The sequence below is a fragment of the Neopelma chrysocephalum genome, unplaced genomic scaffold (genome assembly GCF_003984885.1).
Source record: "Neopelma chrysocephalum unplaced genomic scaffold, ASM398488v2 Primary Assembly neopelma1_66, whole genome shotgun sequence".
Taxonomy (NCBI): domain Eukaryota; kingdom Metazoa; phylum Chordata; class Aves; order Passeriformes; family Pipridae; genus Neopelma; species Neopelma chrysocephalum.
The window spans coordinates 1,744,412-1,767,995 of record NW_020897725.1 but is presented as its reverse complement, the minus strand read 5'-3'; the positions used below and the strand labels follow the sequence as shown (position 1 = coordinate 1,767,995).

The window sequence follows — 23,584 nt, the reverse complement described above, 5'->3', positions numbered from 1 at the left end:
GCTACTTCCCTATTGGAATTTTCACAGCTGTCTGCAGATTTCACACAGACACTAAAGTAAATGAGATGGAATATGTATTCCTGAAGTCCAGAAGTTCATAATATTGTATGTATGTTGCAGGAAGGATCTTGTTTGTAATCAAGCTCGCTTGAATGATGTTTCAAGAATTGTTTATATCATGCATTCTCTTTTTTAAATCTATTTCTTGGTACTGGGTCTATGAACTCTAACTTGTGTTTATAGGATATACAAAGAAATTGCTGTTTTTCTCTTTTCCTTTGCTATTGTTCTTTGTGTTTTGGGGTTTTTTTGATTTTGCACTTTTTTTCCCCATTTTTTTTTAAGACACTTGGTGTAAAGATACTTGCTCTTTCTGCTTCCAGTAAGTGTCTCCATCATCAAGACAGTAGCTATAATAAACTGCCTGGAGAAGTTCTGAGGCTGTTGTTCCCTGCTTGGTCCCATCTGCAACAGAAACTAATCTCTGAGAAAGTAACTAGCTGAGTAACACATTGATAGCTAGGAAAATATCTGTAGTAAAATGTCTTCACCCATCGATATAGTCTACCTTCAGGTACGATGCATTAGAATACTATTTAATATAGAAATTCCCTCCTACATATCAAGATATGAAATGAAAAACAGAATATTCAGGCTTTTCTTGTCCCTTGAGTTATAGAAAATAGCTGGTTATGCACTATCTTTTTTTTCTGGCTTGCACAAAAACAAGAGGTAATCTACAAAATAGAAATTCAGGCTATGTGTAAATGGTTTTGGCTAGTTTGTAGCTACTCTGCAGTCTATTAATTTTTCAAGTATTCGGCAACTCTGTTCAGCAGCAATGTTATTACAAAAATGTTCTATTAAAATATATCTATGCAACTCCTATGGTTTTTTAACTATGCAAAATATATCTCTCATGCATGTTGAGTTAACTATATATGGTATCAGCTGTTCTTCTTATAAACTGTTTGCCAAAAGATTTTGCACTACTAATGCTACAGACAACATAGTATGCATCTCAGTTATGACAAAATAATTAAATCTAAAACGGAAGATAACAATAGACCAGTTTGCACATATGACTGTCTCCTCACATAGTTCTTTTCTAGGTTAAAATAACATGCTGATTAATAGAACTCAAGCTCCTAAATCGATGTTAAGTCTAGGGAAATTTTACCTTCAATCACAGAAATCAGCATTTTAGAACAAAATATAAACTTGTTTCCTTGAACTTGATATTAATCTTCTTTGAAACTGAGGTTTTATTTTGTGAAATTAAGAATTCAAAGTAGTTAGGCTAGATCCCAGAGTTTTAATTCAATGATCCTTCCACAGCCAGATCTACTGTTTTAAGAGCTGCATCAAGGCAACTTCAGTTAGTCAGAAAATTTTTCTGTAAATACCCATTTTTCTGACTTCCTGTAAAGCTACCTGTCTTTACACCCAGACAGCAAAGAAATGAAAGCTCATTAAATTACATTCATTTCATGTATCCTTCCTTGACATGAGAGAAAAGATGTATTTAAATGAGAATCACATCAGGGCAATTTCCATTTCTTATCTTGTGCTCTTTGTGAATGTGTATAACCCTGCAATCAACATTTTAAGTTCTGGTTCTTCCTAGTATCCAATTTTCAAAAATTTTGATTGCCCAGTAGCTCCTTCTTAGCTTCCTGATGAAACATCTGCATACTTAGTACCCCTAAATATCAGACCACATAATTTCATGCTTCATTATGGATTTGTAATTTGAAATTTAAGACAGAAATAATTAGCAACCTGTCATTGCAATAAAGCAAAATGATAGAGGTGGAATGAGAGGATAGAGTGAGCAGTAGAGACATATATCTGAAGGGATTAGACCCAGTTATGATTTGAAAGAGAGGGAACATACATTTCATAATCAGAGATAATTTAAAACACTTTGCTTTGAAATGCTTGGAAATAGAAAACATAGGTAGATGGTTATATGGAATGCATTACTGTTCACTATTAAAAAAAAAACCCTAAAAACAAAGCCTGCAAACATCTCTTTCTCTAACTTCTTATGCTCTTGACAAATTTGCAGTTGAGCTGAAAGTTGACAAGAAACTCCAGAGTACCTGACAGAATCTGTAGGAAATATGAATATGTGGTGAATTTTCTTGATCATAACACAGTGGAACATAGTCATTTTCTAATCTCCTAAGAATAAAAATGTGTATGAAAAGATATAAAATTATGTCATTAATAGAAAGACTATGCTGATCCACCATGTGGAAGCCATTGCAACTCCATTTGGTCAAACCAAGTGCACAGGAGACCACAGAAATGCCCATTCTAGCTTGCTAAGCCTTAGTCTTTGCTCTGCATCTCACCATCCATCTCTCCTCTCCTTCCTTTTCTCCTCACCATCTTTCTTTCCTCAATATCAAGTGGCATATTTGAGTTATCTTTGGTACACTATGCACATACTTCTTTATGTTCAGTTTCTTTATTATTTGGAAAAGAACGCATCTGATAAATACACCTCCTTATCTAGCACAATACCCCTGGAGAAAAAGGATTTTGTGAGAGAAAACTGGAACAAATTACTCAAAAGAAATAGACTTCCCTTACAGTGAGAACAGAAAAGGAAAAACTGGAGCTACAATAATTACCAGCAGTAATTTATAATTTTATTTCTGTCTAGTGACACCGCATTGCTGGTTGGAGTGAGAAATGGGGAAGTTCTAAGTTTCTGACTCTGTGCCTGATTTTTTTTGGGAGAGGTTTCTGGCACTTTTTTTTTTTTTTTAGTATCTTTCAGGCTCTGTGCAACATCTGTAGGTATTAATGTATGGAGGAGAAATGCTGTACTTAATCATCTATTTGATAATTTGGGCTAAGTCACAGTGCAGCTGTGTCCTTTTTATTTTATTTCTGGTGAGATTATTTGGTTTTGAAATAGAAGAATTTGATACACTCTTCCATTTCCTGTTGTCCTAAGATACATAAGCAGCTTTATTCATTGAGAGTACAGGAGGGGAAATACAGCTGCTGAGAAAGAAAGCAGCATAGCAGCTTGGCCCCTACAGCAAGGGGCTTCAGTGGACCTAGTCCTGCTTTGAACAGTGCTTCTTTTGTTCTTACTGTGTTATTTTACAGCTACTAAGCAGGTAGCTGACATTACTAAAATCATTGACTCTATTAAGAAATTTACTGCTAGAATTTATTATAATCTTTATTCAAGGTAAATATGATAGACATGTTTGTGCTATCCTAGTGGTCATGGTAAAGAAAAGAAGAATTTAATATATAGGTTATCCTTATAGTGAAAACTCTGAATGTCCTGGAGGTGAATTGAAATTATTGATAATAGTGGTATGAAATGTAACTTTTTTTGGTTTGTACTGCTGCACATCATTTTAAAGCTGAATTATAAAACTGAATTATTAGACACTGTATAAATAATGAAATGGTCTTCATGTTTGTACTGGACTGCTGCTATGGAATTCAGCAATTCTGCTGAAATGTTTTTGAGAGGACTTTGAGAACAATTTAAAAATTTCAAGAAAGATCACGTCTTTATGGATAATGGAAGATGGGGGAAGGAAAGAAGGTAGCAGATGGTGTTTATTAACAGAACAGGATTTCCATCTAGTGACTTCTAAGGACCTATCATGCATTTCTTTCAGCAATATAAAGAAAAATTGGTAGCTGATGTACAGGATTATTGAAGCATGTAGATCAGAAATACTAGTAGGACTTAAATGTGCCAGGATGTGCATGCTAAAAATAATTTTGGCAGTTAGTATAGAGCTAGAGAATGAACAAACAGAATAACCTATTTTTAGCTCTCCTCCATATCAGAATTCAGAAATGTGGCTACACATAATCTAAAGCTTGGATTTAGGGAAGGTTCATGAAGTACTAGATGTATTAAGCTAATAATATCACTGTTAACTTAGTATAAAATTTAAAAGAATACTAATGAATTATTGTTTAGTGTTGGAGTGCTCTCTGCAAAAGTCCACTGAAGATTTGTTTGCCAGTTTGGAGTTGTAAAAGCCACAGACTTTAAGCTGTAAAGTTGTCACCAGGCTTATTACGTGACAATATTATAAGCTCTTTGTGTTGCTGCTGTTTAGGTTTTGTCATAACTGTTGTGGGTATGGCTGTCCTCTGTCATTGCATTGTTTCAGCAACCCCTTAATAAAAATGGAATCAAATTGAATTTGCCTAGTATTTTGGAAAGGGAAGAGAAAGGAAGGAAGATTTAAACAGAGAATGATTAAATTACATAAACAGATACATTTCTAATGGAAACTCCTGTTTTGACAACCAAACTTACTAAATCTAACCAGAAAACATGCTAAATATAAGGCAATCTATATTCTCTATTTTTGCTTCCATTCAACCTGTTGGATAAAAAAAATAAAATAAAGCTGCTGGAGTTTCTATCTTTTGTCTGAATGTATGAATATCTGCCACACTGTCTACAAAGTCCCATAAAATTATCTAACATATCCTTCTGATCTTGGAATACTAGCTTGGATGGAAAACATTCCACTAATGTCTGTTCATGGACTTGTATCTACTCTCCACAGCACATGATACTGTATATTCAGGGAAACAGAAAACATGAAAGGTACTTATCAGACTTTGACTTTATTGTACCATTCTTCAAGACAGTCATTAATGTGGTAGGTAGTTCTGAACTCCCTTTTTATAGGGAAGGTAAAGGGAAAGTTAACATTTTTCAATATTTAAAAATAATTTAGTAAATGAAGGGAAGTTATAAAAGCATTAAAAAGTTTACAGAAAGATTAAATAAATATTTAAGCTATAAGACATGGTCATGTTATAAGCTATAAGACATGCTAGGTCATGTTTTAAAGTGATTTTTTATAATGATGTGTTTGCAGTGTAACTCAGATAAGAGACATAAAGTTGTACAAATTTTATGTTATGATAAACAATAGCAGGATATTGCCCTGAGTTTGATCGTATTATTACTACTTCATCATCAATCCAGACAAGAACAAGCAAAACAAGAAGTCTATTAAAATTTTTTAAATATCTCACGTATTTTATGTGGAAAAACTATACATCAATATTCTTTCCCATGTATTATACAGAGATGAATAGCCACATGATATCTTCCTAGACAGTGTTTTCTTAAAATCGTAAGTAACTTTTTCAAAATACACTCTCTCAGTTAATAGTGGCACTAAATGAAATAGATATTTCATCAATAGATGATAGCTGGGAAAATATGTTTTTTTCTTTCGATTCACCCGGTGTTGCCTGAGTGTCACAATACACTGTTGCCTCAGGACTATCATGCTAATCCTAGTGCCAGATGTACTTGTAAAGCTATAGCACAGAAGACAGTCACCCTTTATGAAATCAATACTAGGTTGCCTTGGTGCTTCTACCTATATTACCTATATATTATATTGGTACAACCATTCCTGTATAGATCCAGAGGGAGTAAAGAAAAGTAACACTGTGGACGTAATCTGTTAAATTTTTATAGCGTTTCACACAATTTTCTTGATACTGAAAACACTAATTTGGATTTGGCTAAAGAATAACTCCTGGAAACAAATTTAGCTCTTGATAATATCAGGCTTTAGGAAAACTTTCTTTGATTACACTGATCACTCTGCCTCACTTAGAAGTAAGACTTTTTAATTCTGATTTTGGAACTTCCAGCCACTGGCTTTTGTTCTGCTTTTATCTGCTAAATTACAGAGCCCTTAGTATTAGCATCTCTGAGTTCTTATGCAGGTTCTTAAGTACTGCAATAAAATCACATGCTTCAGAGTACTCTCTCTCTTTAATATGGGCTTTTAAAGTCTTAACATAAAGCAATTTTTTCCAAATACTGAATTATTTTGTGCCATTCTTCTGCATTTTCATAATTTTGTGAGTGTTGTGTGAAAAAGGGCTCTGGTCAGTACACTCATCTGGCTGAGCCCTGCACGTGATCACTACAACTTGTCCTATCTTCTTATTAAATTTTTTTTTAACTCTCAGAGCAATCTTGCTCTCTGTCCTGTGTGTGTTGGGGGGGGGGTTAAAAGGCTGAGTGCCACTGGAGTGAGTGCTACTGGAGCCAGCCTGGTGGTGTAGGTGGCCTTGGCCTGTGATATCAGCTGCTGGAGAGAGTGGGGTCTCAGTGCCATCTACTGGAGTGGGCGGGGGTCTCATCTGCCACCAATGGGGTGGGAACGATATGAGTCCCAAAGAACAGCTATCAGGAGGTTACAGCATGAGTGAAGCAAGTGAGGGGCTCAACACCAGCCCTTGGAACAGATCTTGTGACAGGTACTGAGATCCTGTGCAATTGCAATCCAGGGCAATTGCATGTGTCACTCACCAGCATACTTCCAGGTGGACTCACCAGTGGACAGGAGGTTCTGGATCTGGGATGAGGTATCAGGTGGGCAGAGAGTCTGTGCTGGACAAGCGTGTCAGTACTTCATGTTTGCTAGTGGGCATCAAGCTGGACCAGCCAGTGAGCAGGGGACCCATGGGGCCAGTAAAATGGCCTGGGGTTTGGGCAGAGGTGCCAGGCAGACAGAACGTACATATGCTTGTGAACTCAGGTAGTCCTGTGTGTGCACCTTCATGAGTGGCCTACTGTGTCTGCCAGACAAAGAGGGGACTTGGTTTCCAGTGCTGAAGTTGAGGTGGATGCTGTTAAAGGCAGAGTCTGGCCTGTGCCAGTCTGTAGCCTGTTGTGTCCGTGTCTTGTATGTGTCCGTGTGTTTCTCTGGGATACTTGCTCAGCTGTGTAACTGGTTAAATCTACGAATGCAAAAGCAGCAAGGAGGTCCATTGGCTTGAGTCAGACACCACCAGGTCTCAAAATGCCCCAGAGTGGGGTCCTGTGACCAGGCAAGATAAATATCCAGGCCCCAGAGCTGCTGAATGCAGTGGCCGCTTATAACATCCCTTCAGATCCTTTAATGTCATTTGAGTTCATCAAACATAATTGGCCCTTGGTAAGTCTGTGCTGACTATTCCCAATTAGTTTAATCTTTCAGGTGGTGGAAAATGGATTACAAAATTGTGCTCTTTAGGCTACTTTAGGAACTGAGGGAAGGGTTACTAGTTTATAGTGCCTGTGGTGATCCCTCTTGCTTTCATTAGGACAGGTGTATCACTAGTCTGTCTAATCATGAAGGACTACCACTGATTGCTGTAATTTTCCATGGGTTACTGGCAGCAGCTTTTCAGTCATGGTGGGACAGCTCTTCTGGTACCCTTGGGTGAATCTATGAATGTCAATATATTCAACTTCTCAGCATAAACCCAGAACTGACTACCTCTCTCCTTCCCAACTGGACTGATACATTCCTTGTGAAGAATGATGCACATAAGGCATAGAGTTCTTTGGCCTTTTCCATGTTGTATGTTGTTGTCTGTTCCACTCAGTGGTGTATCTGCACTTTCCCTGCCTATTTTTTGCTGCTGCATACTTGTAGAATCGCTTTGTATAACCCATAACACCCCTCACTAGTATGAATGCCCCTTGGACTTTGACTTTCTTCATTTTGTCCCTAAGTACTGAAGCCCCACTTCTATATGCCTTTCTTGTTGTCTATCCTTTTTTTTTCCATTTTTTTGGTCTGTTCTTCTTTGCACTGTAGTTCATTAAGAATCTCCTGTGTTAACCTCATGAGTCATTTGCCAAAGTTCACTTCCCCTTAAAATAGTTGGGATGTCATTTAAAAAAATCAGCCATCTCTCTGCCTGCCCTTCCTCCTCATAATTGCTTCCCAGGAGACTCTGCCTAAAAATTCCCCAAATAAATCCAAATATGATATCTTAAAGTCTAGTGTCCTAATTTTAGTACTTACTTCTATGCCTTCCTTCTAAACCTGAGCTCGATTTTCTTCTCTTCTGCTCTATTGTTAGGTCCCTGACCCTTGATAGGACTATTTTTAAAGGCTCTCCTTTGAGTTAAAGCAGTCCAGTTGCACTTATGTTCTTCTTTGCCTTGATCAGGTAGTTTCATTTCTTCCCAGCAGCCCTACTTCATCTTCAGATGAGGTACCATGATTAAGAAGGCCAAACCCTTGAAGGCAACTCTGCAACTAGGCATTGGTCACACCAGAAGGATTGAAGGGGATACCAACACCATCGGGGATCACATACCCCTCATTCTTCTCCTCAGAATCCCATACCATTTTGATCTGCTTAAGGTTTCCTTTGACCATGTTATTACCCCTCACATGGATGAATAGCATGAAGTAGCAGTTGTGAAGCTGAAGAAACAGCAATTGCTCTGTGAAATTATGTGTCTGGGCTTCAGGCAAGAAGTACCCAGTCCAAGATTAGAAGCCTGGTTGCAGGCAGGGAACTGTGTCATGCAGGAGGGAGTGTCTAACCACTAGTACCTCTCAAAGGTCATGTGGATGAGTCTCGGTGTGGATGGCTGTGTCACGTTATTATCAGTATGCAAAGATTGCTTTTGCTGCCAAATATTTGTCATCCTATTTTTGAGAGAATACATGATAAATTAATCTACATAGACTTCTCCTTCCCAGTCCTTTCATTTAAAAAATAACATATAATTTTTAGGAAAAAAACCTCATAGACATGTGCTTGATTATAGACTTAGTGTTTTATTCTACCATAATTAGCATTTAGACTTTAGTGATTATCTGTTCAGTGCTAAATTTTCTTTGATAAATCTTAAAAAATAAATAAATAAAAAGGTCAATTCATTAGAGAGCCACAGAACATGCATAATTTTGTGTCAGACAAAATGAATGGAAATATATTTATTTGTTTTAGCACCTACAAAAAAGTCATTCTTTGAAAGTTGAAAACCAATTACTAACCTATCATTTCTTCTGCTTGACAAATGCTTAATTATTAGAAAAACAAGATGTCTCTCCCTTAGTTGGTAAAAATCTGCTTACTATTTCAATGTTTTCTGTTTAATTTCTTTCTTTCAGAATAATGTTGTTAAATAAGCCATATTTGTCAGCTTATTGTACTGTAATTTGTCATTTTGATACATGCCTCATATTGAAGTTTAACTAAGATAGTGATTAATTCGAAATCTTAATTATATGTCAGACTTCAGTTTTTTTCTTGTATTTTCAATGTCATTTTTCATTAAAAAACTAATTGAATACACACTACAAGTCTTGAAAGAAATTTCCCGAGAGATTCCAAGGTTTTCTTCGTGAACTTATATTCTTCTGCTACTGGACTGTCATATTATTAAGATAAGTACAATACCCTGACAAAATCTAATTTAAGATTCACATTTTGATCCCATGTCTAGACAAGTAGTGATAACTGTAATCTAATATAGCTGAAACAGTACTCTGCAGGAACTAGTATATACTGCTCATTAAAGTATCAAATTAAATGCAGCTCCATGTTTATAAGCAGTTACTTCCTTCATGCTTTTTCTAAGTTAGAGTTCAATGAAATTTTCAAATAGTAATACACAATAGCAGACTTTGAAATATCCATACAGTTTATAAAAATGGAATTGCTGAAAAGTGGCACTTACACCTCTGGAACTACATGGCTGAATCCTTCGATCTACATTTGATATTTGATGGCATTTTTGCTTTGATTTATGTTAGCTTTGATAGAACTTTTTTATCAATAATATCAAAATACACAGATCTGCAAGAACAGGTTCAGAATGCTCAGCATGCTATCTTAAAAATTCTTCAAAAGTAAGTCAGTAAAAACTCTACAGATGGAGAGATTTATTAATGAAGAGAACATGCATTTCAACAATAAAGTATTATAACCTAAGAAGAGACTCAATTTGTCATAAACAGATTTTCAAAGTTTGCCAGTTTTTCACATGTATGTTAAATTCATATTTGGACACTTTAATCAGTAACAAGATAGTCATACTTATCTGGATACTCATGTTATCCAGAAAAATACCACTATAACCACTTAGAGGTGATTATGATGGTGATTTTATTTTAACAGGAAGAGAAGAACAATTGCTTACTCATCACTGAAAATCTCTTCCTATTAAAATAAAATAAAATTTGTTAAAATTGTATTTTGGAAGATATTTGCTTTTTTGATCAACTCTTAGCAGAGAATTTCTCATTAGCCTATGAGGTCATACAGGCAAAACTCTGTAAATTTAGACAGCTTTGAGAATGGATGGATAATAATGCTGTGAACTAAACAGTCAGTCAAGTCCCTTAAAATTTGAAAACAAAAAGTTAAAATAATCGGAAGCAATTTATTTTTAAATAAATGTTAAATTATATATATATATGTAAATAAAATAATTAAATAAAAGTTAATATTAATCTTCTGGCTGTTCTCCCTTGAATCCCTATCTGAATAACATACAGAAAAAGAAAAAGCCAGTCCTTTTTCAGGTGGTTTGCAGCAGGCCACTGAAATCTCATGGACCATAGGTAGCACGTTACAGCTAAAAATTATTTATCTAAGCTACTTATCTAAGATACATACTATAGATGTAGTTGGAAAAGTTGTCACAAATTACTGGCACAAGTTCAAAACTTCTTTTTTAAGTGCAGCCCTACAGCTTTAAAACTCAAAAGCTAACCTATTTCCTTTAAACAGAGACTCATTCTAAGAAAAAATCATAATGAATTCTTGATTTTTGATGAATTATTGATACATTTTTTATGTAAAACACTAGAAAATTACATGCTTTAAAAACATCAGTTCGGTATATGTAGGACGTTTTTTAAAAACTTTCTGAAAATATTAGCAATGAAGTAATTAAAAACATATGATTATCAGCTCAGGTTTTGGTGCAGAATTCTTGTACCTTTTTTCATTTGGTTTTCATTTTACATTCTGTAGTTTCCCTGCTATAAAAAAGCATCTGAAGTGTATATTGAGCAAATGAACAAACCTGATATCAGAAAGCAATCCTACTGCTTTCGTATAAAAAAATAGAAGATCAGGAGTGTTCCTGATATATATTTATTGTGTGATTAAAGAAGAAAATAAAACATTAGGATCACAAAAGTTGGGGGTTTTTAGTTGAATTTAGCACTTACGTTGTCCTTCCCCTACTCTTCTGTCAGTGTGCTTCTAAGCAATAAATGTTCTTAGTTCTTTTAGGACCAGATATCATTGTCACTTGTAGCATTCAATTCCCAGTCTCTCTAAAGGTGTAATCAACACCGATGCACTTAGTGACAGTTGTATAGGAGATTTTGTGATGAAGATATGCACCCTATGGGAAGTGATTTGAAATCACAGGATAAGAAAATGCTACTAAACTATGGCTTCTCAACATGAACATGTGAGTCAGGGTCTGAACTGGTGATGCAGAAATAAAAGTCGGTGCTAAATGCTTATTCCTCTCAGCGCCCTGTCTCTCTAGATTACTAGTTAATAGTAAGTAGACAGATGACAAGAATAAGATGTTTATAGACAAGTATTGCTGTTAAATATCAACATGCTATGTCATCTTTAATTACAGTATAGCATTGCTCAATTCTGTACTTGTCACGAGCTCTTGTTGCAAGCAATAAGAATGTGTTATTCTGGGCATGAAGCACCTTCATTTGGAAAAACTTTCTGCTTAACACCCACAATTCTGTTACTGTCACACCTAAAATATATTCCAACTTCACAAATTGGTGAGATGCAATGAAATACAGACTCCTAGTCTAGTTCCAATCCCGCTGCTCTGGGCAGGGACACCTTCCACTGGACCAGGTTACTCAGAGCTCCATCCAACCTGGCCTTAAACACTCTCAGGGATGGCACATACACAACTTCTCTGGTCAACCTGTTCCAGTGACTCACCACCCTCACAGCAAAGAATTTTTTACAGAATCACAGACTGTTCTGGGTTGGAAGGGACCCACAAGAATCATTGAGTCCAACTCTGAAGTGAATGGCCTGTATGGGGATTGAACCTGCAACCTTGGCGTTATTAGCACCATGCTCCTTTTCGTAATATCTAATCTAAACCTACTTTCTTTCCGTTTGAGTCACTGTATAGAGTCTTTTTCTAAAGCTTTCTTTGTAATTTAAATGTATTTATTTATTTATTATTCATAGGATACCTCTTAAAGTTCAGTATAAAATAATATTCAATAAACCCAGGGAAAGTTGCTCAAAAGCAAGGAGTTAATTGGACAAAAGAAATCAAAAGAAGAAATTACTGAAAGATTAAAATGGAAAAGGAGACAGAAGCTAAACATTGATGAAACAGATTTGGTAACAACTGCTAAATGATATGAAGACTTGTATAACACAGGAGTTCCTCACATTAGTTTTGATAGGCAACACATTTTAATTTTGACCAATGGACCAAACCAAAAAATTTTAGTATTAGAGAAGTTGTCAGGGGGGTTACCATCAACTTGGTGAGATTAAGCCAGAACTAGAGAGCAGTAAAAGGCATTGAAAAAGGATTGGAAAGAAAATTACTTGAATTTGATCATTTAATGTCACTATTGCTTTTGAGATGCTACAGACTTGGTCTGGTTCCTGTTGTCAAGTTCCTTGCTCCCTCTCTGCTCACTGTAGCACTCACAAGGCTAGGTAGGGAGACAGATCAGAGAATTAATATGGATGAAAAAAAAATTTGTTGCATCTGTATTGTTCCCTCATCCTTTTCTCTGGTCCAGTCTGCTGTATGGCTCAAAAATGCTGAGCAACCCAAGAAACCAAGATCATGAATGAGATACATGCAACTGTTGGTGTGAGAAAACATTGCTCCATTGAAAACAGCCCATTTACCTTAATTTAAAACATTTATCATATCTACATCTTGATGCAACATGTGTAATTCAGAATGACAATAGGAGATTATAAGCCTTCCCGATGTAAATTGACTCACCACTTATCTGCATTTCAGTGCTTAATGCCTGCTGACAAATTTACTGGGTACACAAAACTGACTTTTGCTTAGAAGAAAATGCATCATATCTTAGATTCCTAAGATTGTTTTGGATTGCAAAGGCTCCAAGGAGCGCATTTGTCGTGTTTGGATTTGGATCTTTCATAAAAAGGATTATATAGTGTGCCTGTTATATTCACTTGAATCCAGTTTGATCATGATACAGACTTGAAACGATAGATTAAAAATGAAAAAAAATAAAATCCCAAAGATTAAATTTGTATTACAGACTGGTAATAGCTGCAAAAGACAAAATTAATTTAAGAACTTGAAATCTTAACAAAACATTGATTTTTCTTCTAGACTACTGCAATTTCCCCTGAGATTTAGGTCTCTTTTTTCCAGCCTCTGAGCTGTAAACCCTTTGGGTTTAAGGTTGGCTTTCCCATGTGAGCATACTTTCACTGCTCCCCTTTAAGGGATGGAGTTCTTTTCTCTTAATCCATCACTATATTTTAGAAGTTCTGTCAAGTTCATTTATTTGATTGACAGAATGGTCTGAACTGTCCATGAAGATTGTGTCTTCACTGCCAGTGCTACCTGTGGCAAAAATGCAAGGGAAAGAAAAAGGATACTGTCCTGTTTTTTGGAATTGGTTTCCTTTCTAGGGAGTTGTTTTTAGCTTTCATTTTAATGTCTATTGAATTCTTTCCTTTAATCCCAGTACTACCTTGTAGGTGACATTTTTAAAGACTGCTACATCAGTTTATAAATCCTATCACATGTGAGGGATTAGGTGCTCAGGATTCACTTCACAAGACTTCCAATACACGGTGCTGATGTCAGTATCCTGTACTGTCATTGCAGACTCCCTGGATAGCAGAGGGCAGAGGTAAACAATTCCAGAGTGCCATCCCATTTCTTTTCTCACTATGGCTATAAATAAAGTAGGCATAAATGACTAGGACATGTAGGTGTATATGCAAGCCATACCTAGGCACACTGCAACACACAGGTGTGTGTGTTTTTTTTCATAATTGACAGAATACATGGCAAGATCACAGATATCAGAGTACTAGCATTTTTCACCCTGTTCCCCAGAATTGTTAAACAGTTTTAAACCATTATCATATAAGTGTGTGTGACATGGTGAAAAACATAAGTACTTGTTCATTATTACTGTTCCTGCCCTTGGGTCACATCTGTTGTCTTACACGCAGATGAACATTGCATTGACTCCTAGGACACCTGGAACTTTCAACTGGTGGGACTGCTGAAAGGGTACAGCAGTATTTCAACTGTATTCACCTTTTCCTTATCAGAGCACTAGGATGAGTCAAAACCCCTTCCATACTGCTGCCCACAACCAATTTGTCTGATCTTTGCCACTGTTATTTCCTGGTGGATTTTTCCTGTGGTTTTAGTCTGTTTGCAACAAAGACAAGAGTAGCTTTGAGTCTATTTCTGAATTTGTCCACTTCTTCGAAAATCTGAAGCTAGGAAACTTATGCACAGAATTTACTTAGTGTTGCTCTAGATTTAATGATATGGTCTGCAGATCGGCCCAAATCACCATTCCTGATCAAAAATTAGGGCTTCATGACAGTTAATCTGATCCACTGACGCTTTTTTGTCTTGGAGTGTAACTAAATAAACAATAATTATAAAAATTAATTTTGGTCATAGATCTTTCACAAGCAGGAAAAACTGAAGAACTCAATACATTAGTGTTTAAATTTTCCCTATGCTATTTAAGAAGTGCAAAGCCAAAGTGACTTTCCAGCTTACTTCCTTTATTTTGTAATGAATATTGCTAATTATGTTCTCACCATTTTAAAAATAAAAATTTAAATCATCTAGTTTTAATCTAGCATAGGAGAACATAAACATTACTTTGCATTTCCCACAGAAATTACATGGAATTCTAAGGATGGTTATCAACACAGAAGAAATTTCACATTTAGGAACAATCTAAGGGAACCAATTGGTAGCAACAGACTGGGCATCTATTCAAAGTCACTTGGTTTTTATTCTCCGGTAACAATTCAATCTATTTGTTTGGTGTACAGCCCAAACTTATATATGCTTATATATCCAGATGATCGAACAGTAGGTTTGTTGAAGGGCAATACCATTAGAGTTTTGAAGCAAATCAGAGACTTTATTTCAAGGCCTGAGCTACAGGCCTTTCTTGTCTTTCCACTAAATATCACAAGATACATCTAGTGTTGATTTTCACATCACAGAGAAGGTCACCTTCAGGGAAAAATAAACCAATAACTTTTCTATGATTCCTTTCAGATTCCTTTGAATATTTTTCTTTCTTTAAACACTCATAGATATTCTGCACTACCTTTTAAAAGAAAATGAGTGTATCAGGAACTCCATTTCATGTCATTGCTTTGGGCCTGAAATCATCTTTTCTGTTAGTGGGTCTTCTTGGGAAAAAACTAGTAAAATGTTCTGCTCATGTAGAGGAATAAAAATAAGTTTCAACTACTTGTTACATGAGTCAACAGTGCACCCTTGGAAGCAGTGGTAGCTAATGACATACTGGGCTACTACGCAGGTGTTGGCAGTAAATTGTGGGAAGCTAATAGTTCCCTTTCCACAGCTCTTAAATCTGGAATATGGCATTCAATGTTGGATCCTCAGTGCAAGAAAGATGCTGATAAATTGCAGCAAGTTCAGGGAAGGGTCACCATGGAGCACTTACCCTCCAAGGAGAGGCTAAGGGAGAAGGGCTGCTTCAGTCTGGAGAAGAGTTGGCTGGGGATAGGGAAGGGCTGGAAGGGTCAAAGCATCCTTCAAATACTTGTATGGAGCCTAGTGAGATGGGTCTTCATTGAAGTGAATAGAAAGCCAGACATACTAACCAAAATTGCCGAGAGGGGTTGTGGAATCTCCCCTCTGAGATCTGATCTTCTAATTGACCCTGCTTTGAGCAGGAGATTGGACTACAGCCCTCCTGAGGTTCCTCCAACATGAATTATTTTATGAATCTATACCAAGTAACCCATAGAAAGTAATCAAGAGTAATAATTTTAATGTCCTAGTTTAATATGAAAATCAAATGTGCATTCCTGAAGGATTTGTTTCCCTATAAATACAGACAGATTTTGAAGTTGTCTTGAAATATATCCAATTAAATGAAATTTTATTATCAGGGAACAGCAAGGGCTGGAAGACAAGGAACTTGAAACTGAGGGTCACTTTCACACACACTGTGCCCTCCTCAACGGGGCACAGTCCCACAGGGGCTGAATATGGGGGCCAGAGCCAGTGGCTGGTAACAGGGTCCATAAGAAGCCATGGCAACATGGCAAACAATGAACCAGGGCCAGACTGCATGCAGGGATTAAAAAAGAAATGGGTTGAGGGCCAGGATGGAGATAGGGTACCAACACAGGGCTGAAAGTCCTTACAGAGCTAAGCCTACTACATCATAGGGCCAAGGCATTCATCTGACAGACGTCTGAAGAGTGGGTGGAGGGCACTGACTTCAACCTGGCTGGGTTGAAGTGGGACTCCTGGGCCATGGGTAGAAATGAGGGTCCTAGGTGAGATCAAGTTCTGTTGCTGCTTTCAGTGCCGTGACATTTCATCTGTCTCAGGTTATTGAAGGAATTTGTACTTCGTGCATATATGTTAAGTCCTTTTTTAAACTGTGATAGCTGCAAGTGTGCAGACACTTCAGTTTCACTACGTATTTGTTCATGAAATCTCTAAGTAAGCAGACATGCTCTGTTAATCTTTACTATATCATTTATTCTTTATATTTCTGAATTAAAATAACATCATGTGAAGTTCCACAGAAATAGATTTTTAAGATTTGAAATCAGGTGACCTCTACCTTCAAAATATGTCATAAAACATGGTGAAAGAGTGTTTACAACACTAAATTTAGGCATTTAGTTTATCTCAGAGCATTTTAGTTGGACTCTAAATTGTGAAAAGGAACTATTTCTTCCCATTGATTTATGGAAGGCGTTGTCTCTTAATTTTCAGAACCAAAATAAGAACCTGATTCTGGACACCATGAGTGTCTTGAGAGTAGAAACCCCCTACAGAGGAATATGGGCAGGCTGGATTGATGGCGCAACACCAGTTGTGTGAAGTTCCACACTGGGGTCCTGCACTTGGGTCACAACAACCCCATACAATGCTACAACCTTTAGGAAGAGTGTCTGGAAAGCTGCCTGGTGGAAAAGGACCTGGGGGTGCTGGTCAACAGCAACTGAACGTGATCCAGCAGTGTACCCAGGTTGCCAAGAGGTCCAATGGCATCCTGGCTTGTGTCAGAAACAGTGTGCACAGCAGGACCAGGCCAATCAATGTCCCCCTGTACTTGACCCTGGGGAGGCTGCACTTTGAATCCTGTGTTCAGTTTTGGGCCCCTCACTACAAGAAAGACATTGAGGTGCAAGTCCAGAGAAGGGCAAAGCTGGTGAAGGGTATGGAGTACATGTCCTTTGAAGAGAGGCTGAGGGAGCTTGGGGTCTTTAGCCTGGAGAAAAGAAGGCTTGGGGAAGATCTAATCACTCTCTACAATTACCTGAAAGGAGGTTGTGGTAAGGTAGGGGTCTGTCTCTTCTTCCAAATAACAAGTAGTAGGACAAGAGGAAATGGCCTCAATTTGCACCAGGAGAGGTTTAGATTGGATAGTAGCAAACATTTCTTCAATAGAAGGGTTGTAAAGCACTGGAACAGGCTACTCAGGGAAGTGGTGGAGCCACCATCCCTTGAGGTATTTAAAAGACACAGAGACATTACACTTGGGGACATGGTTTAGTGGTGAAGTTGGCAGTGCTGGGTTAACAGTTGACTCGATGATCTTAAAGGCCTTTTCCAACCTAAACAATTCTATGATTCCATGATTATATGAAACCAATCAAAAAAGCTCTTTATATGCACATGCTCACCTCTGAGACTTAAAAACTTATACAATTGTCTAGTTTGCCTCTTGATTGCATCGCATAAGCTTAAGTGCAGAAATGTGTATATATATATATATATATATATATGCAGTGTAGCATTTTGACCAATTAGAATGTTATTGCACTGTGGTAAATCTCTGGTTATTAAGGTCTCTTCTACATTTGATGCAGTAGATACTAAGTACAAACAAAACTCATCATTGATATTGATAGTGACTTTCCTTGCTTTTAAAAATGCAATTGTACCACTTTGTCATCTGATTAAATTAACCTAAGTTAATTATATTTTGGATATTTTAAAAGTATCATTGAATTACATGTCACTTTTTAAAGTTGTGTAAAACACATTTCCTACACCTGAAAGGTTTGCAAGTTGAATGTGTTGCAGACCATACACAAGACAAAGTGCTAAGAGAGTGTATTTCTACTTCAAGTTTATAAACCCAGATTAAATGTCTAAATTACATTGCCAATACAGAATACCTGCTTGAATGTTCATTTCTCTTGGACCAGCATTAGAAAGTAAATTAATTAAATTCAATTAATTAAAGATGCATAAGCTCAATGCAGCAAGCTATTTGCATATTTTCTGCTAATTTTTCTAGCCGACTACCAGTTCTAAAAAACATAAATGTGTTTAAGTGGTTATTACTATCAATGAGGACTTGTGCCTTGTTCTGTTTAGACACTATTATCTTTACCCTGTGGCACATTAGCTTCTTAAATAGATGGCTCTTTCTTTTAGCTTTTCTGGAAATGTTCATCTACTTCAGTGAATCACTGAGAGCTCATTAGCAGAGCTTATTTGTCTGTGACTTGTTTCGTAAACAGAATCATTTTAAAAAGTAAAAAAAAAAAGGCAATTCTAGCATATACTATAAAGTAGTCCTAAATTTAAAGGTTTTTTTTTTTAATATTAACTTTTTTTTGCCTTTTCCTTTCCTTCTTTTTTTTTTCTTTTCGTTCATTTAGTAATGGTCAACCATTCTGTGATTTACCAGGAGTTATATTGTCACTGAAATATTTCAAATTAGAAAATCTTTGTAACTCATAGTGCTACCATTAGAAAATCTTCTGTAATATTACAGAGATCTAATTTGCAAGACCATAGCTTCACAGCCTGAGCCAGGAAAGTAAGGGGGTTGTCAGAAAGATTGAAATATGACAAAAGGAAACAGTATCTTGGCTTATCAAAGTGGCTCAGCTAGTGAGAGAATTGCCACTGAACTGAGACTTCATGGAAATACTGAGCAGTTCAAGAAAGATAATTGGATTATTATGAACTTGAAAGAGTGTTGAAAAAGATAATAGGAATGGAAGAAGTCTATAGATTGTGGGGGGGGGGAAAGAACTCTTCAGTTGATTTGTTTAAATTTTAAAATAGAAAACGGGAATTTAAGTCTTAGATGAGTAACTCATTTTTTTAATGAGGTTCAATCTTACCGTAACATATGGAAATGTCAAAATAATTTCTTAAAACCAGATGCAGTAGATGAATAGCTTTGCAATCTGCAAAAGATACCTGTCAGCAGGTTGGGAATTCCTTGTATTGATTAGAGAACTTCTTCTTAAAGAAAAGATCTAAATTTAAATTGCCACCCTGCTTGCAAATGTAGCTAAATTCAAACTGGGCACTTATTCAAGGTCTAGACTATGTGAACCTGCTAATTAACAGATCATCTGTAGTGGTGTCTCAGTCTAGATGGTTGCAGCTGTTCCACTTGTATGGACAATTAGGTATTTATTTCATCAGGGATTTCAATCTCTTCTATTCCAGGTGATTATTCAAAGAAGTTCACTTTCTTTCTCAGTAATTTTGTATAACCCAGTAAAATACTGACCTTTATATCTTCTTTTTCAACTTTACTTTAAAAGGCAGAAAGCTTTTCTCTTATACAAAAATTTGGTATTAAAAATATTACTTTTTGCAGCAAAATGGTTTTTTTGAGTCTGTTCTTCTCAGTTTGTTGTGATGAACTCCAAGTATTTTAAAAATATGTAGTTAAAAGTCTGTGACAAAAAAAGCATTTGTTCATATGACTGAGTAACATTACAACAGAAGAATTAAATCCTTTGTATATTTCAAACATTTAGATAATCTTAATAAGAAAATATATCATAACTTTTTACACAAAAGCTTTTTTTTGTGGTGCAGTAAAAAAAAATATAGAGAATTTCACTGTAGTGACAGAACTTGCTCTTTTATTGTCTTTATAGGTATTCAATTAAGCCTTGAATTTGGAAGCTGGTTTTTTATCAGCTGATGAAAGTAAACTTTATTAAAGTATTTTTTTTTCAAATGAAATGTTTGTTACATTCATTAAATTCTTGCTGAATTCTATTAACCCTTCATATATTCTCTTTAATGTATTATCAATTTTAATTGAACTTTCCTGTTCTGGAATTTAGTGAATAAATAGGAAAAACAAAAGTGAACAAGTAGCATTTAGCTATACTGACTGATGAAAAGGTAAAACTGAAAAAATTAAGTACTCACTAAAGTCTGCGTAAGAAACTCAATATTGAGGCTAAAAAATTGTCTAGATTAGGGAAAATAAGGGTTTAATGTCTATAAAGACATCCCCACCTCTACCCAAAGTCCGTAATAGACCAGGAGGGACCCAAGACATTGTAGTATTTCATTTCAGATACAGTGATTTTTTTAAAATAATCTCTATGGGTCTGTAACTGCAGCATGTCTGCCATAGAAAATCTAGAGGTTTCTAGGTCACTTCTCTGCTGTGAACTGTTGAACAGAAGCTTTGAATTAAAAATGTTTCTTGTCAGCATTTCTACTGCCTGCAACATAATAACAGCAGCAAAACTTATGAAATACTTTTTACATTGGGAAGGAAAAACCATTTAGGCTCTTTCAGTTCAAGTGCCAAGAGTCCCAGCCATTCAGCTCCAGGGCAGACTGGAACCTTGTATTTTTAATTTCTGTAATCTAGTTGGATGATAGAGGATCTGTGATATCTAGAAGCATTTGCTCAAGCTGACAAACACCAGTAGAAGTGGCCTTGTAAGAGAGACAGGAGAGCGAGCTAAGACTAGTCTTTAAAATCTTCATTTTACCAACTTCTTTTTTAATTGCCGTTTTATCTCCAGCTTGTATTTGGACATATGTACAAAAATGAGAATACAATACTGACGTGCAAAGTTAATGACAACACGCACACGTCTTACCACTTTGTTCTTTACTCAACCTCTATTTCTGTGAAAAGCAGCCTTTGAGCTGGCATAAGCCCTTCCTATCATTGCCACTGTCAGAATGAGCTTTAAATGTTTTAGTGTGCATGGAGGACTTGGAGTAGTAATTGAGGTGCATCGACTAAAGGTTTCTAATACAGTAGCAAGGTAGAAATGTAAATACAGTCTGTGTGCAAAGCAATCCCCTTTTCAGGATAAATTGTTTATTTAGGATATGCACCACTGGGGTAGCCTCTTTGTGAAGGTGACTAGGAACGAATTCTACTTGTATCACTCAATGGCAAAGATGGGCCCTTTGATAGGACAGTATTAGTACAAGGAACTTTAAGCAAGCTGGGGAAGTGGTATTCGATATTTTAATAGAAAAATATGCCAGGTAAAGCTGAAAGAAAGTAGAAAAAAAAGAAGAGTAAGTAAACTGATATGCGACTTGCATTCTGTTTTCTGTTTGCCCTGCTTCTGGATTACAGGATTTTTGGGTTGGTTTATCTGGACACCAATCAAATTTTGCCTGTAGGTTCTGGCATAGTTTCCTACAAAGTGCACCTGAGGGTAAGGATCAAATCTATTGTCTAATTTGGAATGACTGACCACAAGTTAGGATGACCAAATCATACTTTTTGTTTGGACATAAAATGTCAGAATATTCAACAGTCAGTATCATGGAAACAAAACTTTGCTTCTATAACTCAAATTTTCAGTCCTTTCAGAGAATACCCAAAGCAAGGAAATATGCCCTAATGCAAACTTGTAGTTTCACAGTGCTCCAGAGAGCCACAGCAATCCTTACCTTTGCTTCATTTGTACACTTCCCTATTACATTAGTATGAATTGTGTGGGTGAATTAAAGGTATGATTACAGCCTAATTATCCTGACGCTTGCACTGTGTATAACTTCTACTGCACAGAAGCCATACCAATACAGTAAGTTAAATGTATGTTAAAAAAATTAAATGCATGCATAAAGTGGAAACAATTTTTTTCAAGTAATTCATCTCTTTACAGCAAAAGGGACTAAAAACAATCTAGTTCACATTTCTTGCTTATTCCTGATTTCAGCTTCAGTTTTATTTGTTTTTAAATATAAGGGAAAGGGAGAAATATTGCATTTTGTATGTTTCCATGAATATTCTCATTATTAGTTTTATTATTGTTCATTATTTTTTATTTTATATTTTTCCCATAGTAAATCAATCATTTCTTATTTTTGTATATGTTAAAAATTCAGTGGTAGTGCGCTGAAACCGAAAGGTTTTTTCCAGCTTTATTAAAAGACAGTTATCCCAAGGAACGGAATTTTTTTGGCCTCTGAGGTCCCTATTCATGTCATGTTTCTGCATGTGTCTAGTGGTGTTTATGAATCCATTAAATATATTCTTCTTTCTAGATATCCAGCCTTGACCTGTCTCTCAAAAATTATAGAGGTCAAAATGAATTTTTACACATGGCAAAGTAATAAAATCAACTTCCAACATTATCTGATGAAGACAGAGATGCATATCTAATTATACAGGACACAAAACAGCCACTTTTAATGTAATGCAGGTTAAATAGAAAATCCTATCTGCAGTATCTACAGTAGTTATTCTCATGGATGGAATAATTGGAAGTGGAAAATTTCTAATCTGTTCTACTGTGTGTGTAGCTAAAGGAGTTTATTTGACTTCACTTTTGAGCAATTTAAAACCTGCATTATATGCAGAAAAACTTAATGTGTAATTAAAAGTTTTACTCGTGAAAATAAAGGACAAAATAACATGGGAAAGACTCACTTTTTGTATTCTAGTTTAGGTAAACGGTGTGTTAAGGACTGTTATTACAGAAATGCTTATGGGTTGGGTTAATCTTGTTTAGTTACAGTTGTTAAGAATATTGATGTCTGAAGGTGAGCTAATTACTGGTTTTTCACTGTAAGTGAAGGGAAATAAAGCATGAGCCACCCACCTTGGTATAACACTGATGTAATTCATTAAGCTGATTAACTGTTCTTTAACGATGCTGCTTTCAACTAATTGTAAATGGAATACAGATGAACAGTTCATAGATAACTACACTATAGTTGTGTGCATTTATTATAATCATCTGTTGTTCTGGAAAGTCTGTTTTTTGCTTCATGGTGCTGTATTTTATTTGCCTTATTTTGCTTTCACACAAAGGCAATATTTAAGCACTTGATCTCACATAACGCGACGGATGTATAGGACTGTGGAGTAGGAGTAGTATTTTCAGCTGTTGTGCTGTGTCTGTCTGTTGAGCAGCACTGCTATCAGCTTTATTACTCATGACCTGGGAACCAACTTTAATTAAAGAGAACTATTGTGGCATGTTCACCTTTGGCTATAATAAAAGGATAATATTTGCCCACCTTTCTAAAGGGTTCTTTGGGGCTAGTAATGTTCCTCAAGTGACTTGTTTGTCATCTCTGTAACTCAGGTCATGCTGGCACAGTCAAGGTCGGGAAGTATAACTAAACCAAAATTCTCACAATGAAAGAAATAAAAATTGTCAGCTGGGAGTCACCTAAGAGTTCTTGAACATTTAAACTAGGGAAGCTCTATTTGGGTTACCAGCACAGTTGATAAAATTATACATGGTTTAAGCTTCTTCTGCAAATGTCAGCCGACTTTAG

At 36.1% G+C, this 23,584-nt stretch overlaps 1 protein-coding gene across 6 annotated transcripts in view; it reads left to right on the top strand.

The window, feature by feature from the left end:
- Positions 1-23,584, top strand: part of CSMD3 (CUB and Sushi multiple domains 3) — a 621,549-nt gene that overhangs the window by 108,246 nt on the left and 489,719 nt on the right. The gene's annotated exons all lie outside the window — the stretch shown is intronic.